Raw genomic sequence first — 14,089 nt, forward strand, 5'->3', positions numbered from 1 at the left:
GTCCACACCTGTAATCCCAGCACTTGGGAGGCTGAGGTGGGAGACTAATATACTTCAAGTCAGACTGAGCTACATAGTGAGATTCTGTCTCAACAAACAAAGTAACAAGCAAAACATAAAAAGGTCTGGAGCTATAGCTCAGTGGTTGACTGGTTACCTACCATGGATGAGCACCTGGGTTTGATCCCCAGCACCACACAGAGAGATGAGAGAGAGAGAGAGAGAGAGAGAGAGAGAGAGAGAGAGAGAGAGAGAGAAACCCCATAACCTGATTAACAATAACTCCCTTCCCCCAAATAGTAGAAAATCATTTTTAATACTTTAGGTGAATTTTTGATTTTACAATAGTAATTGTATTTTGTACATTTCATAAAAATGTACAAAACAAGTGAGAGAATGATTCTTTAGGCTTTCAGATAAGCATAAAGGTTCTGGACACAGAAAAGGTTAAGAACTGTCAGAATTAATTGGACACAGTCTTGCCAGGATATAGCTTATTATACCCTACCAACAAAATGCTTATTTTCATATCCACTTTCATGTATTTCTTCAGTCTGAGTAACAAACAGGAAGAGGCCAGAAGTACTTGTGAATTCCTTGTTTGCACAGAAACAACATACACATTATATCCAGCTTGTAGACCAATTCAGAGACCAAATTTCCAAGAATTAAAGAGTTATGGATTTAGAGATTAGATAGATCTGAGACACTGTGCCCACAATCTTGAGTACAAATTGTGCATTTCCACAAATGTTCCCTAAGTGTGGATCTGAGAAAAGAATGGACATCGTTTTCTTGAAACTCTGACCTCTAGGACCTGGACAGAGTCCATCAGCCAGCCAGAGCCCTCCCTATCCTCTTGGGCCTGAGTCCTCAGGGACCACATCTGAAGAAGCAGTGCAAATCATCATCCAGTCTACCACTTCCCACTGCTCGGCCACCTTATGGATGCTATTTTTAGGATGTCTGAATTTCTCAGCAGAGACAAACACCAGTAGCAAGCCCTGAGGGGTCAGCTGACTGAGGTGGCATCCAGAGAGAAGCACTCCACTCTCACTCCCTCTGCTGAAATTCAAATGCTTCTATTTCTGCATCTGGGAGGGAGGGAGGAAGAGAAGGAAGGAATGTTTGCATCATCAGAGTCTTTAAAAACTGAGCTTAAAAATTAAGAGGATATTCCTTCTCCATTCATCACACAGAGTGAACCCTCCTTCCTTTTTTTTTTAAAATATTCATTTCACTTTAAATTATATATATATGTTCCAGGTCCTCTGGAAGAGTAATATGTACTCTTAACCCACCAAGCCATCTTTCCAGCTCCTTTCCTTCCTTCTTTTAGACAGTCTCACTATACAGCTCAGGTTGGCTTGAAGTCACCATTCTCAGTTGTACAGGGATATCTAAGTATGAAAACATGCTGACATCTCTCTTACCTTAAACAACCCCTCCCCTGACCCCACATCTCCTCTGGTTCTGCTATATCCTATTCCTGCCCTTGGGACCCACCTTCCTACAGAGACAACAACCTCTCATTGAGCTCATTGTGGACCTTCAGTAGCCTAGTGGTATAGACTCCCCCTCAAGGCAGGACCTGTGTTTCCCAGCAATGCCTGTGGCTGTTAGGTAAATATGCTGAATTCTGGAATGCTTGCTGTGGCCATAAGTCTTAGCTACATTCTCCTGTAGTTTCTCTCAGTGATAGTTCATGTCCATCAGCCTTTGTCCTTCTTAGTCTTACTTGATTTAGAACTGAATTAGTGAGTGGAAGACAGTCATTTAGAAGCCTCTTTAAGCCCTAGGAATGGGAAAAGGCCAAAATTTAAGGGACAGGTGGGGAGGAGCACTTTGTAATCTGACCTGAGTTCATGGCTTTGTCATGATCCTGAGCTGGGAGTCCCCTGAGTGCCATCGCCCATGCGCTGCCCTCTCCTTTGCATGCTCCACTGGATTGCTGTGAACAGAGATACAGGCAGCTGCCATCTATCATGTGAAGCTGATCTGTGGGACAGAACCTATTTGAAATACTGGATCTAATATCCTGATGCCTTCTAAATCTGTGGCAGCAGGGCAGGTGTGTGTGCTGTCATATCATGGGGCTCAGTTCAAAGAGTGAGCTCTCAATGTGGCATGGAGACCCTTGGTGATCAGCCTGCAGCTCCCAGGTCTTCCTCAGTATCCTTTCATTGCAGCCACATGACCTCTTTGTGGGTCTGTAATCAGCCCATGCAGTTTTAGGCTTTTGTTGGTAGTATATGCTGTGCCTGGAAGGAAAGTTCCTTTTGTGCCCATTGCTGATCTGGCCAGTTTCCCTTGTCTTCCAAATCACAGCCCTGTCTACACAAGCCTCTCTAGGTTTATTAGGGCCTTCTTCCTCAGAATTTCTTCCAGGTTTGAAGTCTTTGGGAACAAGGGGACTGCCTTGGTCTCCCCTAGACACGCTCTGTGCCAGTCTGTTGGGTGAATGCATGCACTTTCAGGGTAACTTATAGGCATTCTTACTGTTATTTGTTCTGTTTAGAAGTCATATATACAACTGCAGTTTTTCTAGAAGAGCCCTATAACCATTTAGCCCAGAAAAGCTGAGCAGATGCCACACAATGAACACACATGTAGAATCAGCCTAGAGCAGACTCTTGACGGGGTGAGATTTCCTCGCACTTCCAGTCTCCATTCTGAACCTCAGTGAACAAGATGATGAGCGAGGTGCTAAGCACTCCAAACCTGAGCAGCCTGAGATATCATGGAAGCTACATTCTGTGAGCGTGAAATATTCTGGAATTTTCCTCAAGACAATGTTTAAAAGATACCATAAGTTACATTGTTAGTGTTACGGGATGTTTCTGGGTACATTCTCAGAAAATACTAGATTTGTTTGGACAGGCCCCTCTTCCTCCTCTTTCTCCTGCCTTCTTTTTGTGTTTTTGGTTGTGAGCCTGAGCCTTTAACATCTGCGCCAGCTCTCCAGTCCTCTCCTGCCCTCTTTTAGAGATAGGATCTCATTATGTAGCTCAGGCTGGCCTCAAGCTGACTAGATAATCCAGACTGGCACTCAAACTTGTACCTGCTTGCCTTGGCTCCTAATGTTTCTTCTTCACTATTCAATACTCCTCTCCTTCTTCCTATTTCTAGAAGGAAGCGCATCCATTTTCAATTTTATCATGTGTGCCTATGGGAAGTTAGCCAAGACTGTGTGTGTGTGTGTGTGTGTGTGTGTGTGTGTGTGTATGTCTGTATGCATTAAGATACAAAAGCATGGGCACATAAAAACTACTTCTAAAATTTTGGAATGTTTCTAGCTTTGTACTATATGTGACACACAGCAATTGATTAGTAAACCTTAGCTATAATTAATATAATCAACATTATTATTAGTAATTAGTACTTGAAAGCAGGTTGTATTTATAACACTACCAGAGCAACTGTGGGGAGTGCATTGTCCCAGCCCTGCATTCTCTGTAGGAAGTAGAGATTGTATATATTAACTGGAGTTTATCCAAGCTGCCTTTGGGACAAACAGGATAATGTGTTGGGAACAGAGGTCAACAGCTGTTACTCCTCTGTGACATTCCAGAGATGTGGACAGATGTATTTAGATCGACCTTCCTTATTCAGTGAGTGTGGGAACTTGTGGGAAAGGGTAGGAGAAAGGAGACAGAGCAAGGGGGAGGAAGAGAAAGAGTCCCAAGGGGTCAGTAACATGAGCGACCACGAGAGCAATGTTGAAGTTAACAGCTTTATTTCTTGGTGGGTGCTGCTTTAAGCAACATGTTAGAGGATAAAGGCCCGGTAAAAATTGTTGCAAAGGGAGGAAACTCAAGCAGTTTTCCCAAGGCTGGGACAGGATTGCAGTTCCTGAAGAGGTCAGAGGTGGCCTCCTTACCATGCTACTGATTGCACAGTCGGAAATAGAAGAGGGTCAAGTCAGGTTCAGTGCAAGATGTAGAATGAAATATTCTTAACCTTGCCTTCCCACCCCAGTTGTATTTAATTACTGTTCCAGTTTCTGGAAAATATCTGTACCTAGTAGGCACAAAATTTTGTTTAAAAAATTAGCCAGACATGAGGCTGTTGCTGTCTCTGTGCCATGCTAGCCAGGAGGCAGGTGACTGTCTGTAGAGGGCTCTAAAGAGTGAGATCATTCTCTTGGCACCCCAGACCTCTGAATTACCCTCTTGGCCCGGACTCCCATTGCTTCCTGATCCTTTACACCCAGATCAACCCAATTCCTCAGTCTAGTCCCCTGGAGCCCTCAAGCCTGTCCCTTCCCCCACCTCAACTTTGCATACCCGAGACCAGCCTTTATCCCTGCCTGTCCTACCCACAACCTGGATTTCTGAGACCAGACTCCTTCCCTGACTACCTGAGAGTCCTGAATCCTACCTCTACCTAGCAATCCTCCCAAATTGTACTGTGCCTGCTGACTAAAGGGATTCAGACCTTAGGAGAAAGCCTAAGAGCATCTGATCCTCATCTGACTTGGGCCTCTGTGGGAACTCCTGAGCAGCAGGACAAAAGCAATCTGGACCCTCCAATATAAAATCAAAAGAGACAACCTGAAGCCTAGACCAACCAGCTTTTCATATCCAACAAGTTAACCACAAAGGCACATAAAGTTTACAAACAGAAGCAGACCTAAACTCACCAAAGGAAGGCTTGAGTCTCACACAAGAATCAGAAACTACAAAAGAAATCTACATGTCAAAGTCACAACAAAAAAATAACATCAAAAATTGAAATAATATATCCCCACCAAGTAACAACAGTCCTGTAGATGAGTACGAGAACCCCCTAGAGATAACATAGGGCATGGAATTTAAAAGAACAATTATAAAAATGATAAAGGAATTAAATGAATTTAAAGAACACACAAAGAAATCAAAGAACTGAAAGAAAATAGGGATAAACTTCTGAATGAATTCAGAAAAGAATTAGAAACAGTGAAGAATACTCAGGCTGAATGAAGAAGGAAGTGAAACACTCAATAAGCCAATTAGAAACAACAAGAGAAAGCCTCACTCATATTATGAATGAAATGGAAAACAATATCAAGGGAAGATAAAGTGGACGAATTAGACCACTCAAGCAAAGATTATGAAAAATTTAAGAAAACACAAGAATGGAATATACAGGAATTGTGTGACATCATAAAAAGACCAAAGTTACCCATCATAGGCATAGAGGAAGGAGAAGAATCTTCAATGGGATTGTAGAAAAAAATTTCCAAAATTAAAGAAAGACATGCCCATACAAATACAAGAAGCATATAGAACACCAAACAGACAGAGCCAGAAAAGAAACTTTCCACGGTACATCATAGTAAAAACACTAAACATTCAGAACAAAGAGACAATACTGAAAGCTGCAAAAGAAAAACAACAAGTCACATATAAAGGAAAACCCATCAGAATTACAGCTGATTTTTCAGTGTAAACTATGAAAGCCAGAAGAGCCTGGGCCAGGTATTCCCAGTTTTAAATGACCACAGATGCCAACCCAGATTACTTTACTCAGCAAAATGTCTATTATAGTCGAAGGGGAAGGAAAAATCTTCCATGACATAAATAGGCTGAAAGAATTCATGTCCACAAAACCAGCCCTTCAGAGAGTTCTGGAAGCAATACAAAAAGATGAATAAAGGAATGGCTATACCCAAGGGGTAACTAAAAGAAACTTACTGAAGGTATAACTGTGAAAACACACAGCTACCCCAAGAATGAGAACACAAATCAAAATGACAGGAATCAATATGCATCTTCTTTTAATAACTTTAAATATCACTGGAGTGAACTCCTCAGTCAAAAGATACAGACTAGTTGAATGGATTAAGAAACGAAACCCATCTTTTTGTTGTCTGCAAGAAATCCATCTCACTTTCAAGGATAGGCACTACCTTAAGGTGAAAGGATGGAAAAAAATATTCCAAGAAAATGGTACTAAGAAAAAAGCAGGAATTGCAATTTTTCTCAATTCTGTTTTTTTTTTTTTTTTTTTTTTTTGTTTTTTTTGAAAAGGGGTTCCCTTTTGGCCTGGAACTTGCTCTGTAGACCAGTCTGGCCTTGAACTCACAAAGATCTGCCTGCCTCTGCCTGCCTCTGCCTCCCAAGTGCTGGGATTAAAGGCCTGTGCTACCACACCTGGCTAGGAATTGGAATTCTAATATCTGATGAAATAGACTTCAAACTAAAACTAAGCAGAAGAGATAAAGATGGCCACTTCATTCTGATCAGAGGAACAATTGGCCAAGAAGATAGTACAATCATGAACATATAGTCACCAAACTCTGGTACACCCAACTTCATAAAAACAGTACTACAGGACTTTAAGACCCAGATTAATCCCAACTCATTAATAGTAGGGGACTTCAGTACCCCATTGTCTCCATTAGATAAGTCAAAAGGACAGAGAATTAACAGAGAGACATCTGAATTAAACAATACCATACATCAAATGGACCTAACAGACATCTACCAAGTGTTCCACCCAAGCACCAAAGAATATACTTTCTGTTCAGTGGAACTTTTGGCAAAATCGACCACATACTGGGGCACGAAACAAGCCTCAACAAATACAAAAGATTGAGTAATTCCATGCATTCTGTCAGACCACAATGCAATAAAGCTTAAAAACAACACCAGAAGAACTCCTAGTAACTACATGAACACATTGAGATTAAATATCACACTCCTGAGTGATCAATGGCTCAAAAGATAAATTAAGAAAGAAATAAAAGTATTCCTGGAACTAAATGAAAAGGACAATACAACACAACAAAACCTCTGGGACATGTTGAAAAAAGTCCTTAGAAGGAAGTTTATAGCTCTAAGTGCCTATATTAAAAAATCAAAAAGAACACAAATAAGTGACTTAACATTGCAACTCAAGACACTTGAAAAGCAACAACAAATGAAACCCAAACCCAGCAGACAAGAAGAAATAACAAAAATCAGAGCAGAAATTAATGAAATAGAAACAAAGAAAACAATACAAAAAATCAACGAATCCAAGAGCTGGTCTTTGAAAAGATAAACAAGATTGACAGACCCTTAGCCCAGCTAACCAAAAGAAAGAGCACATCCAAATCAATAAAATCAGAGATGAAAGGGGAAACATTACAATAGACACCAAGAAGATCCAGAACATTATAAGGGAATACTTTAAAAACCTATAAGCTACTAAATTTGAAAACCTAAAAGAAATGGATGGATATCTAAAAGCATGGGAATCACCAAAACTAAACCAAGAAGAGATTAATAGCTTAAACAGACCCATGACACATAAGGAAATTGAAACAAATGTCCAGACTGAAAAAAAACCCAGGACCAGATGGAATTACAGCAGAATTCTACCAGACATTTAAAGAAGATCTATATCCAATACTACTTAATTTATTCAAAAAGATATAAATGGAGGGAGAACTTCCAAAATCCTTCTATGATGCCAGCATCACTCTAATACCAAAACCAGGTAAAGATACAACCAATCTTTAGAATACTATAGACCCATATCCTTAATGAGCATGGATGCAAAAATTCTCAAGAAAATACTTACAAACGGCATACTGATGCACACCAAAAAGGTCATCCATCATGATCGTTGGCTTTATTCCAGAGATGCAAGGATGGTTCAATGTCTGTAAGCCAATAAATGTCATAAATCATATAAATGGACTCAAAGAACCACATGGTCATCTCAACAGATACAGAGGAGGCCTTTGATAAAATTCAACATGCATTTCTTTTCAAAGCCCTAGAGGGAATTGGACTGGAGGGAACATACCTCAACATAATTAAAGCCATATACAACAAACCCACAGCCAACATCATTCTAAATGGAGAAAAACTGGAAGCATTCCCATTAAAATCAGGAATCAGACAAGGCTGTCCACTATCGCCTCTTCTTTCTAATATAGTGCTTGAAACTCTTGCAAGAGCAATAAGACAAGAGAAAGAAATTAGAGGAGTAATAATTAGAAAAGATGAGATCAAATTATCCCTTTTAGCAGATGATATAATATTATATAGAAGAGATGCCAAAAATTGCACCAGAAAACTATAAATGATTAACACTTTCAGTAAAATGGCAGGTTACAAAATTAATCTACAAAAGTTTGTAGCTTTTCTATATACAAATAACAAGCAACCAGAGAAAGAATACATGGAAACATTCCCTTTCACAATAGCCTCAAAAAAAAAAAAAAATCTTGGAATAAACCTGACCAAAGACATTAAAGACTTGTACAATGAAAATTTTAAATCTTTAAAGAAAGAGATTGAGGAGGATACCAGAAGATGGAAGGACTTTCCATGCTCATGGATTGTAAGATTAATATTGTGAAAATGACCACCCTATCCAAAGCCATTTATAGATTCAATGCAATGCCAATCAAAATCCCCATGACATTCTTCACGGAATTGAAAAAAAAACCATCCTCAGATTCATATGGAAGCACAAAATACCCAGATAGCCAAAGCAACCCTGAGCACTAAGAGCAATGCTTGGGGCATTACTATACCAGAGTTTACACTATATTACAGAGCTGTAGTCATAAAAACAACATGGTACTGGCACAAAAATAGACCTGTAGATCAATGGAACAAAATTGAAGACCCAAAAATGAGTACAAGCAATTTCAACTACCTTATATTTGACAAAGGGGCCAAGAACTTTTGCTGGATGAAAGCATTTTCAGCAAATGGTGCTGGCAAAACTGGATTTCTGCCTGTAGAAGAATGAAACTAAACCCCTATCTTTTACCTTTGGACAAAATTCAACTCCAAATGGATCAAAGATCTCAATGTAAAGACTGAAATTCTGAAACCGTTAGAAGAACACATTAATAATAACTTACAAGATATAGGTATAAGAAAGGATTTTCTAAACCAGACATCAATTGCTCAGGAAATAAGGTCAAGAATCAAGAAATGGAACTTCATTAAACTAAAAAGCTTCTGTACATCAATGGAAGCAACCAACAAAGTGAAGAGACAACCCACAAAGTGGGAGAAAATCTTCACCAGTGACACATCTGGCAGAGGTTTAACATCCAGAATATATAATGAACTCAAAAAACAACCGAAAAAGAGAGTAATCCAATTAAAAGATGGGCTAAGGATCTGAACAGAGTTCTCAAAAGAAGAAATAAAGATGTCTAAGCGGCACCTTGAAAGGTGTTCAACATCATTATTAATTAGGGAAATGCAAATTATAACCACTTTAAGATTTCATCTTACCCCAATCAGTCTGGCTAAGATCAAGAGAACAAATGATACCAAATGTTGGAGAGGATATGGGGAAAGGGGAATGCTTATCTGCTGCTGGTGGGATTGCAAATCTGTTCAATCCCTTATGGAAAGCAGTGTGGAGAACCCTTAAAAAACTACAAATGGGCTGGGTGTGGTAGCGCATGCCTTTAATCCCAGGACTTGGGAGGCAGAGGCAGGTGGATCTCTGTGAGTTCAAGGCCAGCCTGGTCTACATAGTAAGTTCCAGGACAGCTGGGGTAACAGGGAGACCCTGTCTCAAAAAGACCCTCCCCCCCAAAAAACTACAAATGAACCTACCATTTGACCCAGTTATACCACTCGGTATATCCCCAAAGAACTCATCCTATTGCAGAGACACTTGTACATCTGTTTGTTGCTCCTCTTTTCAACCAAGAGATGGAAACAACCTAAGTGTCCCTCAACTGATGAGTAGATAATGAAAATGTGGTACATTTACACAATGGAGTTCTACTCAACAATAAAGAAAGATGAAATCATGAAATTTGCAAGTAAATGGCTGGAACTAGAATTCTTATATACTAAGTGAAGTGACATAGACTCAGAAAAGCAAATGATGTATGTTCTCCATCATATGTGGATCCTAGCACCAAAGCCTTATGAGTATGTTTCCAGACATAACTACAGGAACCAGAATAATGAAAAGGAACCAGGGAGGTAAAGGAAAAGGAAGAACCTGAGAGATAAGAACAGTAGGAAACAGGGAGATATGGGTAAAAATGGGGTTATTTAAATGGGAGGGTGAAGGGAGGGTTATATAAGGAACTTGGGGATAAAAGGAAAGAAGGAGCTCAAGAGAGGTGGGACCATAGGAGAAGGTTGTTATCAAGGGAGAAACGGGGAAAATGGGGGAACTTTAAATGGGGAAACCATGGTGGAAGTGTGAGACAGTGAGAGAAAGTCTTGCTAGTTTTGAAAAAGCAGAGGGAACCATATTAGTCCAACAACCCGCTGACAAATTATACATATGTCTAGTTCAAGGAACAAAATATATGTCTAGTCAAGGTTTATCTGAGAATGCTTGGTTTTTGCCCAAGCTTTATCTATATAGCACATGGTAATTAAAAGTACCAGACTAGTGGAACTAATCTTCTTGGCTGTTTAACAGCCATACTTTGAGGCCTATACTAATCTGGTCAGAGGGACTTAAAGGCCAGATTTTGCTTCTTGCTCTCCAAGGTGGACTAAGTTCCAGGAGACTATGGAGCATCTCTCAAAATGTCCTGTAACTGTGTTGAATCATCTATCCTCTTGTTCAGGGAGGCCATGGAGACCCCACCAGATGGATTTGAACCAGTGTCCAGTCTACAAAGAGGAGGGTCAACACAAAGGAAACATTTCCTCCATGCTTCCAAGTGAAGCCAGCCATGGTTGAGCAGAACCTTTGATTTATCTTCACATAAATGGAACTGTTAAAAGAAAGGAGTCAGGGGCTCCTCCCAAGCCCATGTTACCCCTGAGGAACAGATCCTCAAACAACCTTAAGAGTAAAACTAAATTGGTTTATTTGGGCCAGCTGTATGGTCTCAAACACCGAAAAGGAAAGTATAACCAAAGACTAACATGATCAGTATACTCCTTAAGAGTCCATGTGTATACTAAAGGCTACATAATAAGAAACAGTGCCAGACAGAAGATACCTTTGAGTTTTTGGTCAGGGTCGTTCAAGAGACACCTGAAATTACTCAAGCTAATGTCACAGCCCTCGATGGCCTCCTAGAACTTAGAGGTAAGACCCTACTGCCGAAGATAGAACTTATGTCAGACACAGGATTTGGAGAAATAGAGCTGCAACTGACCTGGAAACCACATCCCCTGAACGCTATGAAAGTGCCAAGGGAAAACATCAGTGGATGATCTAGCACCCGATTCAAGACCAAATAACCACATCAACAGCCAGCACAGCATACTCCATTGGCGCAGTAGTGGCACTTTTGTCTTGGGGGCAATCAACAGCGACCTAATTTGACTAAAAGCCCCCTCAAAGGGAGGAAACTCAAGTGTGGTACTGTAACACAGCCTAATACACATGGCCTGAATGGTCATATATATTAGAGAAAACCCCAAAACTCTGACATCACTAGACTAATGTGATTTCTTACTGTGTGCAAAATATGTATCCTTGTATTTACAGACAAATATTCCATTCACCACTCATCAAAGCAGCTCACTTTGCAGCAGTTAGAGACTAATACCAAATACTACAACTGGTCACACAAGGACATTATCTATGAATTGCTCAAGTCTAAGGGACACATCTGCAATGCAACCTCTATACCTAAGTGTCATGGAACATAGAACAGGGATAAAGAAAAGGACACTAAGGAGTCAATTCTCAATAATGAAACTCCTCATGCAGCGGAGGGCCAGGAACACAAAAGATCATAAATGGCCAAAGTGTAGAGATCAAGAGTCTTCTAAATAGTGGTCCTCGGACAGGACCCCTTTATTAAACTTCATCCACCCTAGGCTCAGGGACCTTCGTGGAAGAGGGAGTGGAGAGATTGTAAGAGCCAGGGAGGATGGGCATGACCATGTGGAAACAAAGTTGTACAAGCTCCTGGGAACCTGCTCATATGATTCTATGGCATAGGTGTCAGCATACACAAGTCCCATGCAAACTCAGGCAGACAGTAACCCAGCATAGAACTTGGAAAATGAACAGCAGACTTCAATCTTATCTAAAGGAATGTTGGCAGCCAATTGCTGCTAGATGAAGAAGAGCTGATCTTCCTTGTGGAAACAAAGTTGTACAAGCTCCTGGGAACCTGCTCATATGATTCTATGGCATAGGTGTCAGCATACACAAGTCCCATGCAAACTCAGGCAGACAGTAACCCAGCATAGAACTTGGAAAATGAACAGCAGACTTCAATCTTATCTAAAGGAATGTTGGCAGCCAATTGCTGCTAGATGAAGAAGAGCTGATCTTCCTAAAACAAGGAACTCTAGATAAGCTGACTAGACTCAGTGGATGGACTTGCAGTGGGGAATGGCTGGGGGCACCCACAACACAGTGGGCAGTAACAGGGATGACAGAGTTTATGGGCTCCACTGTGGGGGTGGGGGGAGGCTATGGGAGGGTGCCATTTTGGGTATAAAGATGATTAAGATTGTTTGGGATGTACTGTATGAAATACACACAAAAAAATAAAAAAGAAAATAGTTTAAAAAAAAGAAAAAGAAAAATGAAAAAAGAGAATAAACTATTAATATTTGCAACAGTGTGAGTGAATCTTCAAATAATTCCGAGTGAATAAAAGCTGTTCTCTCTCTCTCTCTCTCTCTCTCTCTCTCTCTCTCTCTCTCTCTCTTTCTCAGTCTCTTCTCTTCTTCCCACAGAAAATTCAAACTAATATATAATGACTAAAGGCATATTTGAAATTAACTTGGAATTTGAATCAGGGAAAAGGTAGAGAAGTTACAAATGAATTCATACAGATTTGAGGAGTGAGAGGATGTTTACCAGCTTGGTCATTGGGATTAATTTGTGGGTATGTACTTATGTTGAAATTAAACAAGTTTGTGCTTTTAATATATGTAGTTTATTCTGTATCCATTTTATCCAAATAAAGCTATTTTTAATATTATTTTTAAAAAGTGAGATCATTAAGCTCAGTGACACTATTAGGTTTTCAGAAATACAGAATTTTGAGAACAGTAAACTTTCTTGATAACAATCTCCTTAGCAAACAACGTCAGACTTATAAGTTTACCCTGTCATAATGGTGTAGCTGAAGTTGGATGGTATCATATTGTTTTCATGTTGATGATACCACCCCACTTCTGCGTATTCAGATTGACAAACATATGAGCCTTTTTTCAGAGCCCCATTGCCTGGGTTTATGTTGCATCTCTTCTGTGGATGGTTTGTAAATTCTTTGCCTGGTCAGAATAACTTCCTTTAGGATGTTATCAAGATTGTATACCGTCTTGTTTTTTGCTTTTTCTGTTGACTGGGTCTGCATAAATATAAGATCAGCAGGGATGTACTGAGAACCACACATGTCTGATTAAAGGAAGATGTTGAGTCACATGCAGAATTCTAGTTGAATATTTATGAAGACCTTGCTTTTGATGACTCTACTATCATTTACTAAACTGTTGGCTGATTGGACTGGGCCTACCTCTCCTAGGATATTCTAGAGTTTAAAGAGTTACCTTTTAGATAAGACAGTTGGGTTCAAATCTCTGATTTTGCTACTGCTATAGTTTGACTATGCCCTTTCTCCCACCATATGTTGTAAACTTAATCCCCAAAGTAGTGGTGTTGGGAGTTAAGACCTAATGAGATATTTCACTTTCATGAGTGAATCAATGCTGATTATAAAAGGGCTTATGACCCTGATCTCATTTTATTTATGTTTGTTTTGCTATTTTTTTTTTTTGAGAAAGTGTCTGGTTATGTAGCCCAGGGTGGCTTTGAACTTATGAGCTTTCTGCCTTAGCCTCCCAAGTGTTGGGTTTATATTTGTGTGGTACCACATCTAACTTACAGACATGATTTTGATCTCTTCTTTTTGCGTTCTGCTATTGATGATGTCACAGGAAAGTCCTTACTGTATGCTGGTCTCTTGATCTTGGACTTCATATCCTCTAGGACCAGAACGTGACAAATTTCTGTTCATTATAAATTACTCTATCTGTGGCATCTTAGGGTAGAGCACAAAGCAAACGAAGGTACATATTGTGTCATTGTGGGCAAGTTACCTAACCACTCGAAGATTTTGTTTCCTTATCTATAAAATGGAGATGATGATAGTCCTGACTTCCTGGGGGTATAGTGAGGATTAAGTGAGATAAAGCCC

This window comes from Nannospalax galili, unplaced genomic scaffold, assembly GCF_000622305.1.
Source record: "Nannospalax galili isolate Female #2095 unplaced genomic scaffold, S.galili_v1.0 scaffold281, whole genome shotgun sequence".
In the NCBI taxonomy this organism is placed as follows: Eukaryota; Metazoa; Chordata; class Mammalia; order Rodentia; family Spalacidae; genus Nannospalax; species Nannospalax galili.